The sequence below is a fragment of the Chlorocebus sabaeus genome, chromosome 13 (genome assembly GCF_047675955.1).
Source record: "Chlorocebus sabaeus isolate Y175 chromosome 13, mChlSab1.0.hap1, whole genome shotgun sequence".
In the NCBI taxonomy this organism is placed as follows: Eukaryota; Metazoa; Chordata; class Mammalia; order Primates; family Cercopithecidae; genus Chlorocebus; species Chlorocebus sabaeus.
In genome coordinates, this window is record NC_132916.1 from 476,478 (window position 1) to 488,287 (window position 11,810).

General features: G+C 48.6%; 1 long non-coding RNA gene across 1 annotated transcript; it reads right to left on the reverse strand.

Annotated features, from left to right (window-relative positions):
* Window positions 1-4,040: 4,040 nt before the first annotated feature.
* LOC119625098 (uncharacterized) lies at window positions 4,041-11,810 on the reverse strand. Its single transcript, XR_005241226.2, has 3 exons — window positions 11,660-11,810; window positions 7,918-8,050; window positions 4,041-5,193 (listed from the first exon to the last, which is right to left on the reverse strand). It is a non-coding gene; the product is annotated as an uncharacterized lncRNA (long non-coding RNA).

Here is an 11,810-nt window from a genome sequence, read left to right on the forward strand (position 1 = left end):
CCCTGCCTGTTACTCTGAGGAGTTGCCCTAACAGCTCTCCTGAGGGGTGGCCTTGTTAGCCTGCCTTTCCCAGAGCCCCTCGTGGTAGCAGCGACTTGACTCCGGGAGGACTCGGAAAAGCAACATCACCCGTGTGCTGCACAGAACCCCAACCCCCGCGTGTCCGCCCTCCTGCTTCTGGGCCGGGACACCTCCAGACTTCAGGAAGAAATGCCCGGTCCCTTTGCACCTCCCAGAAAGAGCAGCAGCACCTGAGGAGCAGACGCAGACGCAGACGCAGACGCAGACGCAGACGCAGACGCAGACGCAGCAGACGCACCAGACGCAGCAGACGCACCAGACGACTGCAGAGGACGCAGACGAAGACACAGCAGACGCAGCAGACGACACGGACGACGCAGACGACGTAGATGACGCAAACGGGTATGGGGACGGGGACGGAGACGGAGCCCCACACGTGACTTTCTCTCAAGTCAAGACCACGTCAGACCTGAAAATTCAGTCATCCCATGGCCTGAGTCTGGCACCGTGAATGGAGGGCTTTAAACTTTCTTAAGGGCTGTGAAAATTTATCTTTTAAAAATATTTGTATTTACTTAACATTTTAAAAGTTCCTGCTAGGCACATTTTACCAAAAAAACAAACAAACAAAACACCCACACACTCACAGTGTGGGGTGTCCAAAGGCTCTGAGAGCAGCTGCAGGAGTCACCAGGGGCAACACAGGCCTGTGAGTCAGCTCTTTTACTAGGCTTTGTGCTCCCGTATAAATGATCTAATCCATCCGCAGTGCATTTCAAGGGGGAAAAGGAAAGGGTTTATGAAACCAAGGTTGAAATGGAGACACCGAGGCACAGTCCCTCCCTGGGACCCAGTGGAGAGTCACGGAGCTGACTGGAGAAGACTTTAGCCGCCATGAGACCGTGTGCATCCATTTCTGTGTGAGCTGTTTTTAAATTAGAAAACCTCAAAATTTCTCACTGTGACAACAGCCGTCCAGGACAAAAGAGGACGGTAAGCAAGGAGCCATCCTGACACTTCATCAGCTGATTGACAGGCTGAAAAGTCTAGGGCAAAAAGGAAAAGAAAGGAGGACATAGGGTGTCCACTGATAAGATTCGTGGCTTCCCTCATGTAGCCACTCATCCTAAGGCAAACACGAGTCACCGGGAACTTCAAAAGAGATCACAAGTAATCCTGCATAGGCAGAAATTCAGATGTGTGGCCTCACCTAATCTGACTGGGATTTATAAGAGGTAAGATGTTTGTTGAACTGACTCATCAGTGATAGCTCTTTTGTTTGAGATAAAATGGAAGGAAGGCTGACACCCACATGCCCTGTGTTCAGCTTGTGACCTGGAACGGGTTGTTCCTGCAGAAGGAGCTGAAGTATTTCTGGAGATTTTCGCCTTGGCTTACTGCGCCATGACCATAAGGTGGACGCCTCTCATCTGGAAACCAGGGTAGTAACATGAAGGGCTAAGATTATCTAGATGTCACTGGGATAGAACGTGGAGAGCGTGGACCATCTGAGCTGTAGCCCTTTCCGGGGGCCTGAGCTCAGCATCTGCAGAAGACGCCTGTATCACGAGGGACCATTGGCTTTTCCCACCCAACATCTGCGGGGCTCCAGGCCCAGTGGCCCCTGCCGTGCCGCTTGGCAGGGACCTGCTGGAGCCCAGGAGCATTCCAGGAAGCCCCACAACGCTGGTCCTGCCAACAGACTCCACCCAGTCATCCTCTCCCACGGGCCGTCTTCTCCTGAGGAAAGCTTCCGGAAGCCAGGGTAGGCTGCAGACCTGGAAAGCCCATGAAATGCCAGGCAGGAATCAAGGTGTTCCTGTGGCACTGTGTGAGCACCAATCAGCAGTGTGCACGGCCCTCCATGAGCTCATGCGTGTCAGCCCCTGCAGAGCCCTCCACCTGCACATGGGGTCCCAGCCACCATTAACCACTTCTTATGGCTGACACGAATCGTCCCAAAGCCAAGTGGCCTTGACAGGTCTCAGCAGCCTTGGTGGCTAGTTAAGGCCCTTTCTGGAGAATGCAGGGTGTGTCTCTGGGCTAGACCCATGTGAAATGGCGGTCAGCATCCACCAAGTGAGAAAGGCTCTGGCATGGATGAGCCACACTCAGGAGACCTGCACCATGGCGGCCGCTGGCACAGGAGGTACAGTCACACAGCTCAGACCCAGGGCTCGGCTACCCCTGTGTGAGCACTGATGCCCTGGATCACATAACAGGATGGTATTCTCTAGGGCAGCCCTGCCTCTGGAAGCCCAAGTTACACAACCAACCTGACCCCAGAGTCCTAGGAAAGCAAAAGCCATCTCACCCGACGTGAGCTCCACTGACCCTGAGAACACCTTTACCGTGGGCGGCTGGGGCACGGCGGCCCCCGTCACTTGCCCCGACTCGCCAAGCATGTGCTGGGCACCCGGCTGAGCACTCACATCCATTATCTTCTTTAATCCTCCCAGTACCTTATTAGGGAGATATTTTAATCCCACGTCACAGAGAAGGGAAGTGTGGCGAAGTGTACACAGCTATTACAGACGGAGCCAGGCCTCGGAGCTGTTCTGCACAGCTGGGCCGCAGCCCCACAGGTAACCTAAGTGAACTCAACAAATACGTTTTAAACGTGGCCTTTCTCCAGCCTTTGCTCCGCCCATTGCAGCTTTGGCATCTTCATTTAGTACCAGCGTCAATCAGCTGTACTTACCAGGCCTAGAATGTGCATCGAATGTTCATTTAAATGACCACTTGACCCCTCATTGCAGCCTGGATTCGCAGTCCTGACCCACCTGCATGGCTAACAACGCGTTCAAACTGGACAACAACAAAGTTTCAAATGAACAGCAGGAAGAAGCGAAGGTTGGCAGTTTCACTGGGAGTTAAATTGGGAAGTGATTCCCTGGGAAGTCTAGAACGTCCCTTCCTCAGGCTGTCTTCAAAGACTGCCGTTCAACTAAAGGACAAGAGTCCGAGGTCAGTCCAGGTCTTTCCTGGCAGCCGTTGGTTGGGGGGACAACCCCAGGCCTCCACGCTATGCTTATTTTCCTGAGATTCTGTGATTAACGGGAATGTTGGGTGAATGCCTGGATTCTCAGGATTAAGCCTTATTGCAAATCTAGAAGAAATCAGCCCTGCTGAAACACGGCACACCGTCAAATTCCACAGGCACCGAGTTTTATCCAGCCTTTCTTCGGCATCCCTGGATGCCTGGACCTCTCCCTGGAACTCAACACCCCAAGTATTGCAGAGTGCCCTGTCGCCAGGCTGGAGATGCAGATGCATCTCAGGCCGCCAGGAACCTGCACTCTGCCTCCCAACGACATGGGCATCCCCCGGAATTGCCCTAACCAAGGAAATGCCACGGAAACATCACCACAGCATCGAAGCCAGCAGCCATCACACATGGGAGCCCAAAGCCCGGACACAGGGGCAAAAACAAATTGGTCTAAAATGAAAATACACCAGGATGTGAACATATTTTCCCGAGGTTGATGCAGGAATCCACAGAGCAAGGGTCAGACCTGACACCTGCACTCACTGAAGGTCACAGGCAGGCTGCAGAAATGCCGACGCCAGGTTGCCACAGGTGCGGGGCCTTGACACGCAGTTAGAAACTGCAGCCCGCTCTGCAATCCTCAGCGAACTGCTGCCCACACCAAAGGTTCCAATTATTGACCCAGCATGTTCCCTGTAAAACACTTGCAGATGCTTAGGTGAAATTTCCAAACTGTAGGAGAAGCAGAGTGTCATCTCCCCTCTCTGTCTGTGAGAGGCAACCTGAGGACCACAGAGCTGTGTCAGCTGTGGGTTTTATTCCCCTCCTGACTCCCTGGGTCTGCAGCTCTGCAGTCACAAGCAGGCCAGCAAGTGTCTTCACTGTAATTACTCCTGAGAAGTCACGGGTCTCAGCCCATGGCAGGACAGACACCACTGAGAGCCACAGGGATCCACCTCTTAGCTGAGCAGCCCGGATAATAATTCAAGAAGTGAATTCAAAAAGCGTTAAGTTCATAATAGGATAAAAACGTAAGCCTGTGGCAGCAGGAAAAGGTGCGGAGAGAATGGGGTGTAGTTACTGCTCTTAGCACATGGTGGGGCATCATGGAGCTTGTAAATCTGATACAGAAAAAAAAAAAATCTGATACAAATACTAATCAGTACATCTCATCCTTTAAATTTACTGACCATGTATTCAGTAAGCACCCAGTGTGTGCCAAGAACCATGCGAGAAGTGGAGGAAAGCAATGAAAGACACAACAAGGATCCCTGGGGAGCTTGCAGTCCAAAGAAGAGACAGGCACGCCACCCAACAATGACCAGCGATGGAGGGCTTCCCAGAGGAGGTGACTGTGAGCTGGGATTGAAGGATGAATAGGAGTTTCTGTAAGGAAAGTGGTGTGTTCAGAAAACAATTCACACAACAATACCCCTTCGAGTGTGTGCAAACAGGCAGGAGGTCTCTCCAGCCCAGTCCAGGGATGCTGTGTACAGGCTCCATCAAAGTCTCTCCAGCCCGGCCTGGGAATGCTCTGTGCAGGATCCATTGATGTTGTCTCAGGAGTGGCCAAGCCCAGCTCCGGTCCTTCATATATTCTGACACACGGGGCAAACAGGGCCTTGCCCTCACACAGATGCCTCCTGAGGACCAGATGAGGCTTTTCACTCCAGAACCCTTTTCCTCCATGGGCCTGGTGGGTACCAGGCTGCAGAAGCTTCTGTGCGGCAGTCTGTCAGCATCCATCTCCAACACGGGTGGAATGCAGCTCCTTGTCAGGCTGGATTGTCTGGGCCACGCAGTGTCAGGGCCTAGCAGCCTCCTCAGGACTCTGCAACCTCAGCACGTGCTGCCAAGTCTGGCCTCTGCCTCTGGTCATGCCCACTTCCCACACGAGAGTGTGCAGGTGCTACCCTGGGCTCTGGCCTCCAGCCACTCGAAATGCCCTGTGGAATGTGCTGTGTGGGTTTAGTGTGTCTTGGTGCTTTGGCAACATGAAGAGCTGTACATTCTTTCTTTCTGTAGGAAGCACTTCATATGGGAGACAGAACTCTCTAGAATGGATGACGTACCTCTGAGTAATAGAGAAGACCTGATTCATGCAGACAACAGGTGTGATCGAAGGTGCCCCGTGCAGGAAAATGAACAAGGAAACTCCCATCCAGTGGCAGTATTTGTACTTTCTGAAGTTTACCGAGAATAAAACCTGATACTCTTACTTCATAATACAGGTCTCTTTCAAAGACTCTAGTGCTCTAAAAACACATTACTGCATTTAAGTCTACAAGATTCTATTGGGTAGATACTGTTGTTGATAAACGTTTCTCAGTTTCCATCAGAAAACTGGGCTGTATGAGTTTTGGAGACTTGCCAAAAGTAACAATAAACCAAAAACACATCTTGCCTTCGTTACCAATATCCATGAGGAACTGCTGTGTTAGGCAATTTTAGTATATCGGAAAGTCCCTCGGGGCACTGTCCACCCCTCCCTGCCCCTGTGTGAGTAGCGTCCACTGAGCTGCCTTCTCTGCAGTGCTCACAGGGAGAGACCAAGGAACCGAGCCTCTGTGTCCTGCACACCACACCAACCAGCCGTGACCCACTCCCTCATTGGTGACCATGGAACTGAGCCTCTGTGTCTGCACACCACACCAGTCAGCCATGACCCACTCCCTCGTCGGCGACCACATAGGTCAGACACCTGACTGCCTCACAGTGTTTTTAACCAGAATTCTATCCGGCGCCCTCTTCTCAGCTGAGGGTGCATTTTTGTCCTTGTCAGTTTTGTCTGTCTGAGACCCAAGATCTCTCTGGACCATGCGTCTCACCTGAGAGGCACAAACCTGGTGGTGGATTGGCAGAAAAGTGACACAGGTGAGCACCCCAATTGGAAAATCCGAAATCCAGAATGCTCCAAAATCAGAAATATTTTGAGCCTCAACATGACCCCACAAGTGAAAACCTCTACACAGTCCTCATGTGACGTGTCACAGTCAAAATGCAGTCCGCACTTTGCTTCACGCACAAATTATTTAAAATGTTGTATAAAATGACCTTCGGGCTATGTGTATGAAACATAAATGAATTTCGTGTTTAGAATTGGGTCCTGTCTCAAGATATCTCATTATGTACATGCAAATATTCAAAAATCCAAAATTCAAAGCGTTTCTGATCCCAAGCACTTCAGATAAGAGACCCTCAGCCTGTGCTGAAGTGGCTGCTGCTGCTCCTAAAAAAGCAGAACAGTTTCTCACAAGCAAAGCCTCAGGAGTGATGCTGGGACCCAGGGGAATGGGGAATGAACCTCAACTGGAAGCCCTCTGTGGCACTGAATCTAACCGCCCGCAAGTCCCAGTGTGAGCAGTTTTCCCAGGCCTTCTGAAAGAAGGAAGGCTGCTCTTTCTGGCAAGTCAGGGGAGGACTGTTAACCTGGGGGCTGTAACTCAATGAAACATGGAGAGGACTTCTCTGCTGACCCCACAGCAGTGCTTCTCCAACAAGAATGTGCAAGAGACCACCTGGGTCTGCTTAAAATGCAGGTTCAGGCTCAGGAGAAACTAGCACCCTGGTGACGCTGAGGCCAACAGAGGCTGGAATCTCATCCCTGAATTCTCAGTGTTTGCTTCCCTCAAATAAACTTAGTAGAACGATCATGCGTAATATCTGACTATATTACTATTATGAAGACTGATGTGATATTATATTTTGTATCCTTTAAATGTGTTGGAAAACAGACAAAATGTCAGTTGTGATTGTGAAATGTATTATACTCTAGAATCACTAGTCCCATTCACAAAAATGGTGGCACCCCAAAGACACGAGAAGGGTTAAAAGTGAGATACTCCTCACTCTTAGTTCTTGTATCTCTCTTTCTTGTTCCTGTATTTCATCTCATGTTTCTCTTCATGTGAAACCATGTGCAAGGTGTAGCTGCACCCCCACCCAGGCCGGTGGAGAGACCCCATCTTCTTTTGGGGGTTTTCTGTGAAAGTCAATGATGCCAGCTACAAACAATAGACCGGCATGTTTATTTGGAGTGGCTGCATCAAACGGAAACTGAGGTCCTGTCTCCAGGCAGCCAGCTGCTCCCATCTGTCTGTGCCCATGGCACAGGTGGGGCCTTCCGTGGTCTGCAACCAGCACCAACCAGTATATCTGGTTGACCACAGTGGGCAAAAGTAAAACTTCATGCCAATAAATGACCAAATCAAAATAGAATTTCTTTTTCTGGCTGATGGCTGCCACACAAAGACCTATCTTCAGAATTGGCTGAGTCAAGCACCCAGACTGCCCTTGTCCAGCCCCTGCAAAAGGAGGTAGGATGGAGCCATCTGGCACGGACCACGTGCACTGGCCAGTGTGGCCGTTCTACCTCCCAAAGGCCAGTACAGTGAAAACAGCATTCCAGTTTCCGGCTCATGGTAAGGAGTCAGTTTGCAGCTTCTGCTGGAGGACTTGCCACTATTCGAGATTCTGTAAGATATTCCAAGATATCTAACACATGGTTCCTGCCCTCAAAGAGCTTAGAATCTACTCGGCACAAACATTAAAATGCACACAGCTACATAAGGCTAAATGTAACTCCTGCTGGCTTACTCTGTTGAACAGGCCCTAACTGCTGAAAAATCCCAGCTAGAGTAGAAGGGATTCCTGTCTGGGGTAACAGTAAGCTTCCTGTAAACTTATTCACAGCAGGGATCAGCTGAGCCTTGAAAAATAGACAAAATTTGACTCAGAAAGCACTTTTTCCTGGTGGAACACAGGCAGTGACTGAGAATATGAAGTGTGTCTGTACTAAGCACTTTTACACATACTTATCTCATTTAACCCTCACAGCAGCACTACACAGAGCTATCATCCCCATGTTTCCAACAGGCAAACAGTTCTGAGAATTTGAATCACCTCACAAAGGGGACAGAGCTAATGGCAGAGTCACGCCGACTGGCTCCAGAGCCACCGCGGGCCCACAGTTGCTGTGGGACGCTCCAGCCCTTCTGCTGCTCCTGTGGTTCTGGGCTCTCTCGGGTCCAGGTCCAAGACCTAAAGAGAAATAAAACACCCTAAGTGATGTGGACCAGGCCCCACATGAGTATCACAAAACCAAAGAGGCTTCACAGTCCCCAGGAACCCTGCCCTGCTGCCGAAAACTGGCCACATAATTCCCTCCAATCTCATCATTAGTGGCCTGCTTGGTTAGCCACGGCCGAAAAGAGGAAATCTCAGGGAAACATTCATTTCCTCTGCCCTAAGCCCTGCAGCCATGATTGCTTTTATAAGCAAATTGTCAACTTCATAAAAATGTTTAAAGCTTTTATTGTATTTTTCTGATACACAATTATTGTTTAAAAAAATCTTTTAATTACAGAAAAAGCACAAAGAAGAAAATAAATCCCTAGGCAACTTGCCTGAACCATGTAAAGTCCATACTTGGCCCAGAGCCTTAGACTAATTGACAACTTTGAAGCTTCAGGTAAAAGATTAAGAAATCCCAAAGGGATAACGGCAAGAATGACATCTGTGTCTCTGTTAGGGCCCAGGGCCAGTAAGAAGAGCATAAGATTCAAGTCGGATGGGTCACGGCACTGCAAGTCACCTGCCACGTCACCAAGGAACGCTTTACCCTGAGTTTCCAGTTTCTCCAATCTGGAGTAAAAAACCTGTCAGCCTTTTAGAATCGTTGTGAGGAGCAGAGACTGTTTACACCAAGCACCAAGCTCAGTGCCTGGCACACAGTCAGCAATGATGTTTATCGATCCAGCTTTCTCACAATGCTTTGGAGGCAGAATAATTTTTCGAGAATTTCCATGAGTCCTCAAAAGTTCTGAGTCCTAATGTGAATTTGCAAAAATGCAATGAATTCCTGGCACCTCCTCCCTGCCCTGGGGCCCAGGAAGCCTCCTTCTGAAAGCCCTCAGCTGCCCCAGGAAATCCTGGGGCATCTGGGCACCTTCGGACTGCACCCCAGTGAGTTCAGGCTGAGGATGACACAGCCTGCAGATGGCTGGAGCCCATCAACCTTCCTGGAAGTGGAAGTCCTGATGGGAATCCCCACGCTGTCATCCATCCTCCTTATAGAAAGGGTCAGAGTTCATTACCCATTCCATGCCCTGTGGATTCGCAGAAACCAGGGTCTTTACTTTGGGCCGGCATGATATCAAATCAGATTTGCACACTGGCTGACTAACTCCACAACTCTCTTTACCAGTTAAGTGTGACTTCCATCAACCAAATGATAAAACATTAAAGTAAAAATAAATGCAGGTTCTATGGAAAAAATAATAAAAAATGGCCTTTGATGTTCCCGATACATTCTGACAAGCCTAGAGATTTAAAAAGCAGCATAAGGGATTATTTATTACATAAAAAGATCAAACAAATTGATAGAAAAATTTATTGATAAGAAATCCGTTAATATGATTTAGATAAACATGAAAGAAAAATTGCAAATCTTAATAAGAAAATAGCCAGATTTGCTCATGGTCAAATAATATAATTAAATAATTGTTTATTTCATTATGTTACAAAAATGTAATGATAAATTGTGGTGAAATGTATCCTTATATATTAGTGATACTGAAGCTGGTTCAATGCTGGGAGGAGAGATGTGGCAATGTGTATCAAGAAACAAAATTATGTTTATGTTCTTTGACCCAGTAATTAACATGGCATGAGGGAGGGGCATATATTGGTCATAGTGTCATTTACAGAAGAGAGGATTTTCAAAATAAATGCCCGATTAATTATTAAGCAACCTTTTACAATTATGGTTTTGAAGACTATGCAGCAACTTAGAAATTGCAGTTGGCATAATGAGTAAAAAGAAAAGCAGGATGTAAACATCGTTCCTGGACTATGATTGCAACTTTGTAAAAAGTGCACATAGGAAAAAGAAGTACAAGAAAAATGGCAAATGATTGTGGTTGAGAAGATTAGGATTGAAAAGTTCACTTCTGAACTTTCTGTGACATATTTTTTTCAATCTAGGATTTAAAACAAAAATTATGCTTTACAGCAAAGAACAAGAGTTTGGGTTTTCACTCCTGGAGGTGTTCGGAGGCTACCGCAGCCCACACCGTGCCCAGGTGGAGCTGCCACCTGTGCCTCTGCAGCCACTGTTCTGGGAGCTGCCCCCAGACGCAGCTGTGCAGATACCAGATACTGCTCCTGGTTGAGGACCAAAATATGAACAAATGGACTCTTCAAGGACAGCGTGACAATATAAAGTAAATGTCACATAATGCAAACACTGCACCTAGGTAAAGCCACTTACAAAATTGATTCATTTTGATCTGTTTTAAATTTAAAGGTTTGTAATGTGGAATTACTATGCTGGATAATTGCCCACACACCACATTCTACTGAGTTGAATAACATTCCATGTATAATTCAGAGCTGTATCGAATTTCTTAAACACAACCTTTTTTTTCTCAAATTTATGTCACTCCATAAAAAGCAACTCTTTTCACAGTAACAATTATAAGTACAAAATATGAAAATATTTTCTGTACCTTTTCCCAAAATTTCACTAAATCTTGAAAACAGACCTTAAGAATATGTTTTCCATGCTTACATATCTCTCTTCTCCACCTCCTCTGCTGCAGCTCTTTTGGACTTGAAGGCCTTGGTTTTATTGGGATTAATAAAATATGTTCATATACATGATTTATAAAGAGTAAAACAAGGCCGGGCCTGGTGGCTCATGCCTGTAATTCCAACACTGGGAGGCCAAGGCAGGAGGATCACTTGAGTGCAGGAGTTTGAAACCAGTCTTGGCAACATAGTGAGACCCCATCTCTACCAAAGGAAAAAAAAAAATGTTTTAATGAGCTGGGCATGGTGGTGCCTGTGGTCCTAGCTCCTTGAGAGGTGGAGGTGGGAGGATTGCTTGAGCCCAGGAGGTTGAGGCTGCAATGAGCTGTGATTGCACCACTGCACTCCCACCTGGGCAATGGAGCAAAACCCTGTGTCTATTTTTTCAAAAGGTAAAGCAAGACAAAACTATGACACCCCATCCTAATACGAGTCAAGTCCTGAGCCTCTGTAGAGGGAGCCCACCATGGCCATGCAAGACCTGGAGAATCAGCAGGTGCACAGGTGCTCACTGCAGCTCCCAGCTGCATCCTGGGAGCTTTGGGTCTTGGACGAATGAGGGCTAAGCCTGTAGAGTCAATTCTGTCAGCCAGAGACCGAAGCAAGGAACTGAAACCACCACCAAAGAACCCTGAGGAAACGGGCGCATCCTCACTCCTTGGGAAAATGTGGATAGTTAATGTGACCAGGCAGAATGGTGCAGCAGCCTCCCTTGTGTGAAACCCACGTTGTACTCATCCTAGGGGTGCCTAAAACTTCACAGCCTCAATTCCTCAATCGCTCTCAGATTCTTGGGAACCAGGGAGAGGGAAGGGTGGTGCTGACTGCCCGAGGCTCAGCCCTCCAGGCCCGCCCAGAGCACCAGGGCTGCCATTTCCCTCCTCGGAGCAGCCTTGCTTGACTCCACGTGGGCCAGGGTTGGAAAATTTGAGGTGCTGTCTCTCAAACTCAGAGTGTGCAGGAGCCCTTGCCCTGCCCGCTGCTGTAAAAGTTTTGGCTAAAGGCTCTGAACTGAACGTCCTTCCCGCGTCCCCTCAGAGACTCCAGAGGCACACTCACCCCCAGAGTGAAGCCACAGACAGAACCCAGGACCTTCTCTGCACTCACACCGGAGAGGAGCATGGACGGGAGGCTGAGGCTGAAGCATCCTTTCCTAAAAAGCAGGCGCTCCTCCCAGCCTCCACACTGAGGCCCTGCCCGAGTCGCTGCC